We start from the raw sequence: 14,427 nt of genomic DNA, 5'->3' as shown, positions 1-14,427 counted from the left end.
AATTTGACCTGAGGTCTGAACAGCCCACCACTTATATGAACTGGTGTCAACGGCAGAAACTCAGACTAATTCAGCACAGTCATACTCCTTTTTTGCGACTCCTGTAACATTTTCATTTGTTTTTGTTGGCTCAACAGAACTTGCTGCATGGCTTGACAGGCACTGTACAAAAACATGGGGAGTTCCTGCCCCCATCTGTTTAACATTTAAACCAATAAATCAGGCATAGGTTTGAAGAGGAAAAAAGAATCACAAGATTTGCTGAATGCCAAAGTTCACCATACTGTGAAATGTCAGAGCTAGAAATGAAACTAAGGGTTTTGCATTCCTAGATGAGAGCCCTAACCTTTTGATGTCTCTACCCAAAAGCTCTTGTTCCTCTATTGGGTGCTACCAATTAAAAGAGACCACAACCGGTCCCTTCCCCTTTTCATGTATAGATGAAAATGCCATCAGTTAGCAACTTCCATGTGCTTCTATTATGCTGGTACATAAAGATGTTTTGTTCCTACAATTATAAACTGAAAGACAATGAACTATGAGAAAGTCTGATTCATTCTGACATTCTTATTGTAGTAACATAGAAACAATTTAAAATGTCATGCCACTGCAGATGTTTGTGTCACATTGACAAAATGAAGTGCCTTTATCCACAACATACGTTTGGTGTTAGAAGTATTTGCATAGCATGCAAAGGAAGAAAGGAATAAATATCTGACACTGAGATAAAGAATACAGAACTCTGCTTGTTCTCTTTGAATTTATAATCACAAAGTGATATATTTAAGCAAACATCCTCTTTGTCGCTTTTCAGCTGGCTGAAAATGGATCATAAGGTGAGGATGCGTAACTTCTCTACAGTCTGTTATTTCTTATTATCATCCAGATGGAGTGTGGCTATTAGAGCACCACTAAAAACTTTAATGAACAGCAGTGTTTTAGATTCCTAATTCTTCACCAGTCTGTTTGTATATCAATAATAGGCTGTAAGAACAACAGCAACAATCTGACTAATTAGTCTAGATCAAATCTGCTCAACTCCATTACCTGTCCCTGCTATTCTGTGTGTTTGCAGGGGCGTTCACTACTGATGCTGTCTCCATTAAACTCCTTCCAAAGTCTTTAATCACCCCTTACAATACTGCAAACATTTAGAAGTCTTTAATGGCTTCTCTTGCTTGTAAGAAGCATTTAAATAGAAACACATCAGTGTTTAAACCTTTTGAATAATTTTCTAGCTATTCCATCTTTAATGCAAGGGAGTTTAAATATAACTCTTTCCTATACTAGCTATAGAGTTTTTTACTTGGGAGGACGCCAATATTTATCATTAAGGCCTCAGTTTAGCAAAGCACTTCAGTATCTCATTCATTTGCACTTTATGATATTCCTATATCTTCAAAAGGTTACTCAGAAACTTAAGCAAAGCATGTGCTTTCCTAGAGTGGCCCTTCAGCAGTTGACAGAACATGCAATCCAGCTGCAATGCTGGTTCCCACTCTGAAGCTTTAACCCCCCCCCCCCAAAAAAAAAAAGGCCAAAGAAGGCTGTGGGATCTATGAAGTCACTTGAACAGGTTGCCCAGAGAGGTTGTGGAGTCTCCTTCCTTGGAGATACTCAAAAGTCAACTGGATACAATCCTGGGCAACATACTCTAGGTGACCCTGCTTGAGCAGGGGGGTTGGACTAGATGACCTGAAGAGGTCCCTTCCAACCTCAACCATTCTGTGATTCTCTGACTAGCTTCCTAAAATTGTAATCCAGCTCAAAACCCTGTTAATGCAGCACAGATAATGCACATCTGTTATGATCCCTGAAAAACACTAAGGAAGCTTTGCCAAAGAAAAATTATTATTTTGAAATCAAGACTAATGCTTCAGATAAATCTCTCTAATTCTGCTGCAAAAAATCATATCTAACAGCAAATGCAACCACTCAACTTCCCAGAAGAGACAGCAGAGCAACCTCAACATGAGTGCAACGTCAGGCACCCGCCTGCTCTGCCGCGAGGGACAGAAATGGGTTGAGGACCAAAGTGGCACCAACTACTCCAGCTCTCACAAAGTCCCAGAAGACACTGGCAGGGAAATCTTTGTTTCGCTTCTTGTCAGGATCAGCAATCACCCCCTGCTAGAACAGATGCGATAGCCAGCTTCAGGGCTCAACACAACATCATTGGCGCACAAGCACACGAATGCCTTGTCTCACATATCGCTTAACAGACCTGCTTGCTAAAATGATATGGTGCACAGGGCAAAGGGAAGGTTGGCCAAGGGATCCTCCAGGGGCTCTCATGAGGTAGTATGTGCTGCAAGGTATCTAACACCTTTGTCTTCCTCTCCCTCCTCTCTCCTCCTTCCCCTCATTCCTTCTTCAGACAAGGAGGTTTGATTACATGCTCTTTCTTGCATGACCTATCTTCACTCACATTTAATCATTTAAGACTTATATCCTCCAGCACTTCCAATATTTTCTGATATGGCACTGGTGCCAACAGCTTTTTCTGTGCTTCTTTCTTACCTTTATGACTTTCTTTCTCTTTTTTTCTTTTAAGTGTTAATGCCAAAAGACCAAGTTTGATTAACTAGAAAGCTACATTTCCTTTAGGTAAGGCAGACTATCAATTTGGGCAGGAAATGTCAACATTAATGAGTCACAGTAGCAACTTTATGCCTCCACTTCCTATTCAAAAATAATGGAGTGGAAGCATCCATCTGATTTTGTAAAATACTTTAAAATGTTACTGTACAAGGCGAAACAAGGGGAAATAAAGCTAGTCCTTTCACTGTATACAGCAATGACAGTGTTCCCATGTCTTTTCCAAACAGATGATCATTCTAATATGTCATGTAAAAAAGAATTTCCATATGTGGGACCTCGCTGAAATGGATGGCATGGGTTTACAAAACGCCTACATGAATTTGAGGCACGAGTCCTCCTGACCTTCAAATGGGTCTTATGCTCCTAATTCTCTCTCAGCTGTATTTGGAGCTTCCACCCACAAACCTTAAACAGCAGAAATGTTCCTTTCATTATGGCTTCTATCCAGAAAAACACTTAAAGATAAGCTCGCATTAAGCAACAATAAGGTCAGTGGGACTATTTGTGTGCTTAAAACAGACAGCATGGTTCAGGTCCCAGTTGAGGAAGGCACCGAAGGACCTGATTATGTGCTCTTATAAAAGAGGTAAGGTTCATCACACCTAGCTCTGGCCAGCCAACACCTAAGCTAGTCCCATTTGGTCACCTAAGCCTACTCTAGAGCCAAGAGAGATCAGACTCCAAAGCTGCAATATCCCTTCCTAAAGCAGATACTGTTTGTCCGCGTGAAGAGTGACAATGCTTTTAGGCTGTTCAACCTTGCCAAGACAGCGTGAGAATTACAGTTTTCCCCAGCTGCCACCATTACTGCGTGTGCACGCACACAAACGCACAGTTTGAAGGGACACCGATATGACTGCTACTTCAAGCGTTCAAACTTTGGAAAACAGCCAATTTAAGGATCTTTTCAGATAAGGGCAAAAAAATCTGTTTGGTACTTGATTACAAAGATGAATAAACAGTCTTTCTTCTAAAGAGTTTGCAATCTGAAAACATGATAAAGAGATGAGAAATGAAGGAAAAACATTATTGTAAGGAGGGGAATTAAACATTTTGTTAGTTTTAAATCTGTTAAATTATATTTTTGAGGATGACTATGATGAACTAGGTATAGCAGAAAAGTTTTAAAAATCACAAACGTCATGTTTATCCATTTGAAAATAGTTTGGAGCTATTTTTAACCTCAAAGTTGAACACCTACTGAGAAGAAAACGATACAGAACTGAACAAGATGCCATTTCTATACAGCTGGGCTTTTTTCCCTATAGAGGAATTTAGCTTCCAAGCTCTCTCTCATTGCCATATCATCATACAGAAATCAATGGCAGATATTTGCAAACCCTTTTCCATCAACACCATCCTATTTCAGTTCTGGTTAAGCTTCACAATAGAGCTCTGAAATACATTTTAATTTTCACAGCACAATTTAAAATAAATTAAAATATTCTGCTCTAATAGAAATTTTTTCATATGTGTAAGCCACAAAAATAAAATTAGGTAAATGCACATATTTATTTCATTTCAAAATTTAAAGAGTATCTTTTCTTTCTGCTGGCATTCTTCCTTTTATCTGCTTGCTTACTTTCCCCTGGAAAAAGAGAGAAATTGTTAAAAATGAGAAAAATTCCCCAAATTCTCTTTTTCTCTCTTTTTTCAAGCTTTAAGGAATACTTTTCTACAATTCTTCCAATAGGCAATATTAAAAGGTACCAAAAAGATTTTTTAAATATTTTAAAGGAATAAAGACAGGAAAATGAGGGGAAAGGTAAGACTGCCAAGATAAAATTAGTATTTTCTCTTTCTTTAATGTAGGCTATATTTTCTTATTGAAAAAATCCTGAAGAAAACACTTGTACAAGAACATTGAATTAAGCTGAGAACTATACTTGAGTAGCTGAATCTTTTAAAGAGGAAAAGTCAAACTGCTCTACTGAAATTAATTTCTCTTTCCTGCAGATGTGCTTGATTTAGATCCCTCAGTCGAAACAGGTCCTTCCTCCAAAAATAACTGAATCAAAATTCAGCTGCTCCAAATAATGTCTTGCAAAAATGTTAGAGAATATGAACAGCACCATGCAGCCCTTGTACCCAGGAAAACATCCCACTAAAACTTTGTGTTAGTGTTGGGCATCCCCGTTCACCTTTCAGTGCCTCACATATTTGGATGACAACAGCATTTCCACAGGTGGGAGAACTTCTGCAGACCTTCCACTAGATGACCGTACACCAGAGTGTACATGAACTCTTTATAGTTCAAATATGAAAGTCTCATAGTGTGAACATGAAGTGCAGACAGCCAATACATCATGGACCATGAAACATCAGTAAGCATTCAAGGATGGTCAACCATCTAGAGAAAGTGAGCTTTGCTGTGCTTAACACGTAACAGAGGATTTTCAACTGTAATGACTTCTCACTGCAAAGTCATAGAGATGCAGGGTGGAGAGGGACCTCAAGAGATTGCCTAGTCCAATTGCCACACGGAGGCAGGAGCAAGGATACCTGCACCAAGCCCGACAGATACTCATCAACGAAATAGAGTCTACTAAATCTGGCGGTGGCTTTGCCTAGGATAAAAATCCACCCACAGCTGAGAAGTTTTGCCCAGTTTCCAGCATCAGTCTTTCATTCCCTGCTAACTAACCTGGTTGTCCTTCAGAAATTTTTCATTGATGTTCTCTATCTCCAGTGGGTCTACAGCTTTCATAAAACCCTGTAGCAAAAAAAAGATGTCTCAGCAGCACTATTCCCAGCAGAATAACTGCCTTCTTCAGCTTGCCTACGACACTGCTCCTGATACTTCCCAGAGTGAGATTTACTATTTTTGGCCCACTGTTGAATTATATTCAGTTTGTAATTCTCTATCACTCTTTCCCCTCCTTTTTCTTCCAAGATCCTTCCCTGCCTCACAGCAGCATAGGCAGTTATTCCCTGTACTGTGCTTATGCATCCGATTTCCCCTTCTCGCATGCAGTGCGGCGCACTCGCCTCTATTGACATTCACCTTGCTGGTTTCAGGCTGCCTTTCCAATTTCTCCAGATCATTATGAATTCCGATTCTGTCATCTAAATTGCTGGCAACCCTTCCCATAAACCCTACCAGTGCGCTGTCACTCAGCTCTGCTAATGAAAGTGTTGAGCAGAAGCACACGCAGGGCAAAGACTTCCCTGCAATTCCCCCCAGGTTTGACAGCGAAGCCCTTGATTACTTTTGGAGACAGATTTTTCCTTGAGTTCGTTTGCTGTGAGACCCTCATGTAGAGACGTGTCAGAAGCCTTTTAAAATGTTCAGATACACTCTATCTGCTAAATTCTTCTTATTCACTAGGCAGTTATCTCATCAAAGAAAGAAATCAGATTAATTTGCCATGAACTGTTCTTGACAAATCCATGCTGGATGCTGGCCAGCAGAAGAAAACTAGTTTTAATCATTCATGACCAAAATATTTCTACTAAAGCACAGCTGGACTTTTTGACTCAGCACTGGCTGGGATGCAAGACAGGTACCCATGGGAGAGATGCAACCATTTTGGTTGCTTTCCAGCTCATTAGGGAGCTAATAACCTCCAAACAGAAGCGAAAGGGGTAAACCCATGCACCCAGGAATCTGCTGTCGTACCCCCACGCTGGGTACACTTCCACCAGCAGAAAATATTTCCAGATTGCAACAAGGTTCTTGCAGAAAAAGCTGCAGGATAGCTGAATGCAGAAGACAGGCTCAGACTTCAGTGCTCTTGGTATTTCCAACAGAAACGTGAGACTGTACTACAGCAGACCTACAGAAATGAAGCAATTTGAAACCACAGCACTAAACAAGTTACGTTATCACAAACAGCTGTGCAATAATGAAACCTCCCAGAGATTTGGGCCTTTTGTTTTTCTTAACAAAAAACAGATCTTCCAGCCTGTCAGGACGTGCAAAGTGTTGAACTTCTGGAGTTCAACCTGACAAAAAGGAACTTTTTTCACTTCTGGAGTTCAATCTGACAAAATTTGGGCAAGGAAATCTCTTGATTGATATGAAAGATTAATATTATCATAAAGCACGATTCTCTCATTTGAGTCAATTTTTCTGCAATGAGACACTTCTTAAAACAACTTTGTCTCTTCACTCCACCACCCTTCCTAACAACCTCCGGTACATTCTGCCTGATAAATCATAGCTCTTGACTGCAAGAAAAGCGAGGCAAGTGTTAAGGAGATTTAACTGAAAACACCTGTTTTACCCGCTGAAAAGCAGTGCACACTGAGGGGCACAGCTCCATTGAAATCAGAAAGCATCTGCGTGGATAAATGGCCTGAAACCTGACAGCGAAGCGTTTCCAGCAGCTTTCCCTTTTGAACGCCTACCACACATATATATTGCCTCAGAAATGGAGAAAATGGAGCCCTGCAGATTTCAAAGGATCTCTGTATAGACCCAGGCCTAGATTGCTCACTTGGCATTCTGAAACCTCAGAAAAAAAGAAAAACGCAACCAATCTCTCTAGCCCCTTTTATCCAAGAGGTATAATGCATCGGTGCTTATCTTTTACCTAAGATTTGTTTATCCCTCTAGCATAACATGCTATAAAGCTGTGGTGCGTTATGATCGAATCGGATATGTTTGCCGATCTGGCTGGATTAATTAAAACTTTTCGCTTCCTGAGAAATACAGAGGTTATGAGTAATCTGGGAAAAATCTGATAATTCCCCTGGGGTTAACCCCCTAACCGAACAACCTCAGTCCAGGTGGTTGCTTGCACTGTGCGCGAGTGAGCGAAAGCATTGTGTAAAGGCTGATTTTCCACATTTAAGTATCATTTCTTTAATAGCAATTTTCAGTTGTTTTAAATAACATAGCTCAATAGCACTAAAGAACATGTCTTCAGTCTTACCTCTCCCACTCGCTGCCCCTTCTCTCTTGATACCATAAATTCATTTAAACACATCAAGCCAATGATAATAAAAGTAAAGCTTATATAAACACATGCTAGATGTAACCTTGCAAGAATTCCGATAAAGCTTCCCCAAAGAGGCTGTTTTACAGTTTTAAAGCTGTTTGTATGAGACACGTTTTTGCTATAAACCAGATGCCTGAATATCTTAAAATCTATTGCCATGTCAGAGTAAAAGCAAAACAAGGCGCATATACCCCCCGCAGTGCTTCTGCCAATTAACCTCCCTGTATCCACCCCAATCTCTCTCAAAGACTGAAGTTTCATGAGAAAGTGCTGCACGATGCTCAGTCTTTTACTTCAGTTCTTCTGACCCCTAGGAGTAACTGTTGTTTTTTGCTGTAGGCGACCGATGCTTCTCTACTCCACGCCTTTCCATGCAGCTGTTTGGAGAATATTAAGATCGCAAGTTCAGAAGGCTGCGCTGAAACCATTACCGTGCCTGGAAACACTTTATCTGCTACTGCTGAGAGAAACAGCTGAGATGGCTAATAATAAAAGAGATCACAGAAAAATTCTGATGCTCTTGCTTTGCAGGGCTGGTAGCACTTGGACTGTGGTCCGGCAATCTAAAAGTATCTAAATGCTTTTTCACTGCTACTCAAAAGGGGAAATTTCCACTGTAAGGCAACTTCATTTAACTTTCTGTGTCATTTCATTCTGCAGGTGCTGGAGGGTAAATGTGGGTAAACAGAGTTTTACTCTCTTCTGATCTGTTATAGAATTTATCACCTTTCTCATCTGAAACAATAACAAAGCTAATTTATCCCCATTTTCCCTTATAACTTATGCCACTGACTTAATCGCTCCGAAAGCCTTACCCCTAGTCTCCCAGGTGACTTGCAGCCTTTTGAAAGCCTTTCTTGAAGCTCTGAAACATGAAGATATGCTGACTTCAAAGACAGGGGTAGGGGTGATGTACATACTTCTGGCGTTCAGTCCAGCAGGACAGTTGTGATCAGACCACATGCCAATCTCCTCAAATCAAGACAGCTAGAAACACAAGCACATCAGCCCTCCTGGGAAACTCTTTGGCACATGGTCTTAATAAGGGGCTTAAAAAGAAGTTGGGAGGCGACTCCTTTGCTGCCAAGATGTTGGAGATGTTGCATTTTATAGAGTTCCCAGTACCACAGCATCAGATGTAGATACACAACAGTGTCATCTGTTCAAGATGTACCACTCTGGATATCAAGCAGTTCTTTACCACAAGGCAGACCCACAATCAACACCTCCCCCTCAGTTCACAAGTCCAATGAGAAACTAATGACTTCCTCCAGACAACCTCCGCTTTTCCTACAGAAAATGGTTTGTCTTTGAGATGCACTCATTAGCACACAGCCGAGTTTGCAGCCTTTCTGGGTGAATGCACACTCGTACGGAGGAGCAGCAGGAAAGCAGTCCTTGCACGGGGAGGGCTCCTGGTCTGGGAGCCTCTTTATGCCTTCTCCTCTGAGTAAGCACCCATCAAGGGCAGTTTTGCCAAACCATACAGTAGATTCAGCTCCCACAACATAGGGGACTATGAAAAAGTGAGAACTTGTCCCTCCTTTCCTTACTGGGCCAAATTCTGCAGGACATTCAAAATTGCGCTAAGGGAGAAAGTCAACCCTGGCAATACCCGCAAGCTCTCCCTTGAAGGGGTCCCGACTGTCACCCAGCTACCTCGCACCAATTCACAGGTCAGCGTTCTGCTGCCCACCTGCCAAAGGCAGTTTGGGGGTTACCTACATGTGTAGCCAAAGCAATTAGAGCTCCCTAGAAGCAGCCTACTCTTGTTCAAAGAAACCACCTTTTCACTCACTGGTCCACACATCCCACAGTTCAAGGAACCGTAAGGAGCAGCTGAAAAATTGGCACAAGTCCTCTACTTCTGAAGAGGACAAATCCTTCTGCTGTCCCCGGACAGATGGTGCAGAGCCATGTCTCTCCCACATCCCACATTCCTCCAGGAAAAGAAAATGCCCTTACACAGGACTGACTCTTGTAGGATGCCCTTAAAGTAGGGTTGGAATTGAATCATAGTTAAACACTTAATCCTATAAATTCCTACAGATGTAAAACTTTCTCACATTACTATCAGTTGCTGTGCAAAATATGATTTAGTCTATATTACTGCCAGTGATTTTTGCTAGAAGGTGCTACATTACATATACATTTTCCTAGGGATCGAAAATCAAATCCTATGGACCTTTGGGATTGCTTGTCTGGAAATCTGCCAGACAAGCGCTTTCCTACAATTATACACTGCTGTGTCAGCGCGTGGGTTTAGCCACTGCTTAACAAATTTACTAGATAAACCTTCATGATTCATACAAACAGCACTCAAGTGGCTAACTGCAGTATATTGGCATGGAACTGACTAATGTTACTCGAACAATAAAAGAACACACTTGAATAATGAATTAGGTTTTGGCAGATCAATGAAGAGATGACTGACAATCAGCGGCAGTCCAAGTCACAACTCCAAAACAAGCGATCTGAGAAAAAGCAAGCGAGGGTGCCGTGAGCAACCAGCAGCCTTCACAAAAGCCTTTCAGCACCGTTCACTCGTTGCTCAATGTGGAAGGGTTTTACAACAAAAGATGTGTCAGATGAAAGCATCTCACCCATTCTCAACAGCAAAGAGCATGTTCTGTTCTCTCCATTTAGGAAAATTAAGAGAGCAGAGCAAGGTATCAAGAGGAACCCACCCACGCTGCTCCTCTTCAGCTCTCCAGGCCCTGAACAATAACAACTCTGGGTCAAAGTCACAGCAATCAAATCTGTTTTCTTTTCCAACCTGCAAATCACCATCCTGTGTATGTTTAAGATGAAAGCAAGAAGTCAGCATTTTAAGCCATGAAATTAGCAACCGAGTTTTGGAAAGAGTTCTCTAAAAATTGCTCCCGTAGCTGGCAGAAATGACCAATTTTCCAGAGAACGTATCCTGTGCAATCACAATAACAAATTCTTCTGCTCATAAAAAAAAAACTTAACTTGAATTAACAAACCTGTCTTCACTGTAATTTAAAACCAGCCATTGAAAAATAATAACAACTCCCCCCAAACCACCTCCCTATAAATCTGAAAGTAAACAGAAGCCAAAGCAAGATATGTAAATAAGAGATACAAGCATCTTCCTTGAGCAAGAACAACAAAGCACCATTTCTAAACTCCTCTGGGGACTCATGAATGACTAGAAGATTGTTTGGGACTTTCACATCCTGCGAAACAGTGAAGTATTCAAGGTCGATTGACATCTTTGCCTTCGATATCTTGTTATGACCTTCCCTTGCAGGGAGAAACACTGCAGCATTTCAATTACTGCAGAACTGAATATTTTGAATTTTGATTGTTGCTTGGGTGAAATATGTGGTGGGTTGGGCCCGCTCAGCTGGACAAATAAACCCATGTAAATGCCGTATCTATGTGGCTAGACTGATTCTGCTCTCTGCGCTATGTCATTCAGAGCTATTTCGCTGCATTATTGCACATGGACAGGGCCAAACTGATGATTCCAGGTTACACCAGAAGCATGCAGAAGGTTGATGGAGACCTTTCGAGATGCAGACTGGAAATCTGGCCACTCTTCTCCCACTGGAAGCACAGGAGGGAAGAAGGAATAAAGCAGTACTCGGATTCCTGTGGCCGAGCATTCACACTTGTTCATTCTGGAAAACACGTCTCTCCTGAATCCTGCACGCTGTTTCCCCCTGCTATATCACCTCCTTCCACAGACCTACCTATTTATTCTATCCTGTGCAGCACAGGGGATGAAATGACCAATATCAACACAAAATGTGCTACAATAAATCAAGATTTCAATGCACATTCAGCACCACCAGGCAGGAAATGCAGAACAGGTATTTAAACAGTGACCCTTGGAAAAAGCTTCCTCCCTCGATACAGGATGCTTTACATTCATTATGGTTCATCTTTCAAAAGTGTCAAAAAGCAACAAATGAAAATACAGCTGAATAGCACAGGATACCAAGAAAGAGCGAGTGAGGTGAAAAGAAATCCGAAGTAAGCTCCACAGGATGAGGTAAAGTTATTCAAAGCCCTTAGTGAACAACCGAGTGACAAAATGCCAGCCAAACTGAAAAGCGCACATTCATCTTGGTTTTTTTTCCCCCCGCCCCGCATCGAGCAATGGTTTATCAGCAGCTACAGAATCTTAATTGGGCTATTTTTAACAAGTATACCATTTTGCAATCCTGCCCACCAGAAGGATTTGTGAATCTCTCCGAACACTCCTCCCAGGTCCAGATAACTTTGCCAGCCTGAATAGAAAACTTCTGGCTCACAGAACAAGTCGATGCTAGCTGACAACCCAGCAAAGAATTTCTTTCATATCTGAAGTTTGCATGAGTAGGCAGCTGGGATTGTGATGAATTACTATCTCTGGTTCCAGCACTAAGCTTAAGACATTTCTTTGGCAGAGCCTGTTAGAAAAAAATGCTGCCAATATCAACTACTGCTATTAGCAAACTTCTTCAGAAAAACTACCAAAGGTGTTTCACAATGTCTCTCTGCTTACAACAAGAGTTAGTTCAGGGACAAATACTTATCATTGATTGAACTGCAACTGAATTTTGCTAAATTTTATCTCAAAATACTGTTACAAACAGAAAAACTGAAACATTCTGTTGTGAAAAAGAACTGAAATGAATAATTTTCAGTTCCTAGTTGCCCCTTTTCTTGGGGCCAAACCCTTTTTCCAAGCTCACTGGCCACTTCAACTGCCTGAGAAACTGTTTTTCATAAGCTATTTGTTGTGCTTTCCTGCCCCTTTTTGGTGTTCATGTTGCCCTATTCTCAGCAGTTGGCACTCCCAAGTGTGTTTGCACAATCCTACAGGGCTAATCGCTCTGCAGAAATATTGCAAGTATAAAGCCCAAGCCTAATATCTATTTGCAAGTGGGCATCTTTTCTAACCATCGTCCAACCGATCAAGCAAAAACTTCAGATTTCAGGAGCAGTCACAGTACTGACATGCATGAATTCAAAATCCTCAAATCTTCATTGTTATGTGTGCAAAAGATTCAACCATTTAATCACATTTGGGCATTTTTATACTTGTAAATAAACCAAAAAAATTTTCTGCCGCCTGTACCTTTTTTCCATGCCCAAAATGCTCTTCACCCTACTCGCAAGAGGAGCCACACTCATTTTGATGGCATTATTCATATGGAATAAGCAACCTAGATTTAGTCCTCAACTGTCCATTTGCCCTGCTTCCTGAATTTTAAACTCTACTTCTACTAAACTTTGCCCAGATGTCTATAAAGCTACTCATGATTTTCCAACTACTAAGCTTACAGATACTGCTTATAAACTGAACATGTGCAGAGTTTAACAAGTCTGTCGGTAATGCTTAAGACAACATTAAAATCAGCCAGTGGCATGTATACAGGTTGTTGTCAATGTCGATTTTGATACAGGTACGTGCATCCCCCATCTCTGGTATGCGTTTCAGAGATGAAAACAAGAGGGCAACCTAGCTAGAACAAATGCGAAGCAGATTACAAGCTCCATTTCCTTTTCATTTACTCATGCCATGTATCCATTTTATTATTACTATTATTATTATTATCCATTCTTTTATTATTGCTCTCACCCAACCCCAAAACCTTTACCACTATCATTTAGCGCCTCCTGTGGGACCCTCCTCTGCAGGGCAATAAAAGTCCCCAGAAAAGCCATGAGAAGTAAATATCACAGTATTTAATATGTTCTAACTTTGCTTTACTCGCCAAATCCCCAGACTTCTGCAAATACCACAGAGCGGTTTCAACAAATAGCTAATCAGCACCTATCCATTCTCTATGGTCTAGCCGCAATAGCTCATTAATACTTTAGCTTGGGGATTTGTTTTTTATGGACTTAGAAATGTTTTGAAGCACATCAACGCATCATGTAAAGATGCTGTTCAGCACAAATTTCATTGCACCATGCTACAAGCAGAGCCCTAAAACTGCAACTTTTTTTTTTAAGCATTTAAAAATTTCCAAACAAATGGCTTTAATCTTCTAAAGATCTAGAAAGGCTTTAGCAAGAAACTTGCTTTTTTATAGTTCAGTATTTCTCTGAGATGAGCTCAAAGTGTTGGCTGAGATAATTATCAGGGAGATTATGGAGATCTTGTTTTCAAAACGTTTTGTTTGCTCTCTTGTTACCTAATTGCTTAGTGTTTGTATGGAGCTTAGAAAATAGAAAGCATTAGAGAAATATCAAGCATTATGTATTTAACAGAAAAATAATTTCCCCATTGATGCCAAGATTTGGCATTCTTTTCTATATTTTTGAAGATTTCGGTTAACCTAGGCAGTGTGTGAAATAAGAAACACACCTTCCCACTGTTGTTTTTAGACTATTTCAGAAGAGCTGCGAAACAGCAGGAAACAGAGAAAAGGTGCAATATAGTGTCTTGCAATGACCTCCTTCCCTTCCAGCTTCCCTGCTGCAAAGGTTACCAGGCTCAGGAGATAAAAGTAGGACCTCCTGCAAGTCAATCCAGTGCCATAAAGTGCACAACCACCTTATGGAATCACTGCATGTTTTGAAAAGTGGATAAAACCACTTCAAAAGCAGTTTCAAGCCTCTGCAAGTTTGTAAGCAAAACTCAGCCAGACTGCATGAATTTGAGTATACCTCGTGACTTTTAACCAAAACCCAGTCAAGACCCTTCAAACATGATCAAAATCTAAATGTAAAGAAGATGCCCTAAACTCAACACATAATTGTGATCAGACACACTTCAGTACCACAGTTAGCACTGCAAACAAGTTACAAGCTACAGCAATTACATAAATTCAGTTCATGTTTTCACTTTTAATTCCCAGGTCTTTTCATGATTACTTACAGGTACTTCAGTTTATTTAGGCTGTCAAGAACGCTCGCAGCA

General features: G+C 40.8%; 1 protein-coding gene across 1 annotated transcript in view; it reads right to left on the bottom strand.

The window, feature by feature from the left end:
* KCNH5 (potassium voltage-gated channel subfamily H member 5) overlaps window positions 1-14,427 on the bottom strand; it is a 161,594-nt gene that overhangs the window by 87,266 nt on the left and 59,901 nt on the right.

This window comes from Apteryx mantelli, chromosome 4 (genome assembly GCF_036417845.1).
Source record: "Apteryx mantelli isolate bAptMan1 chromosome 4, bAptMan1.hap1, whole genome shotgun sequence".
In the NCBI taxonomy this organism is placed as follows: domain Eukaryota; kingdom Metazoa; phylum Chordata; class Aves; order Apterygiformes; family Apterygidae; genus Apteryx; species Apteryx mantelli.
Note: the sequence above shows the minus strand (reverse complement) of the source record. Positions and strands in the feature narration are given on the sequence as shown.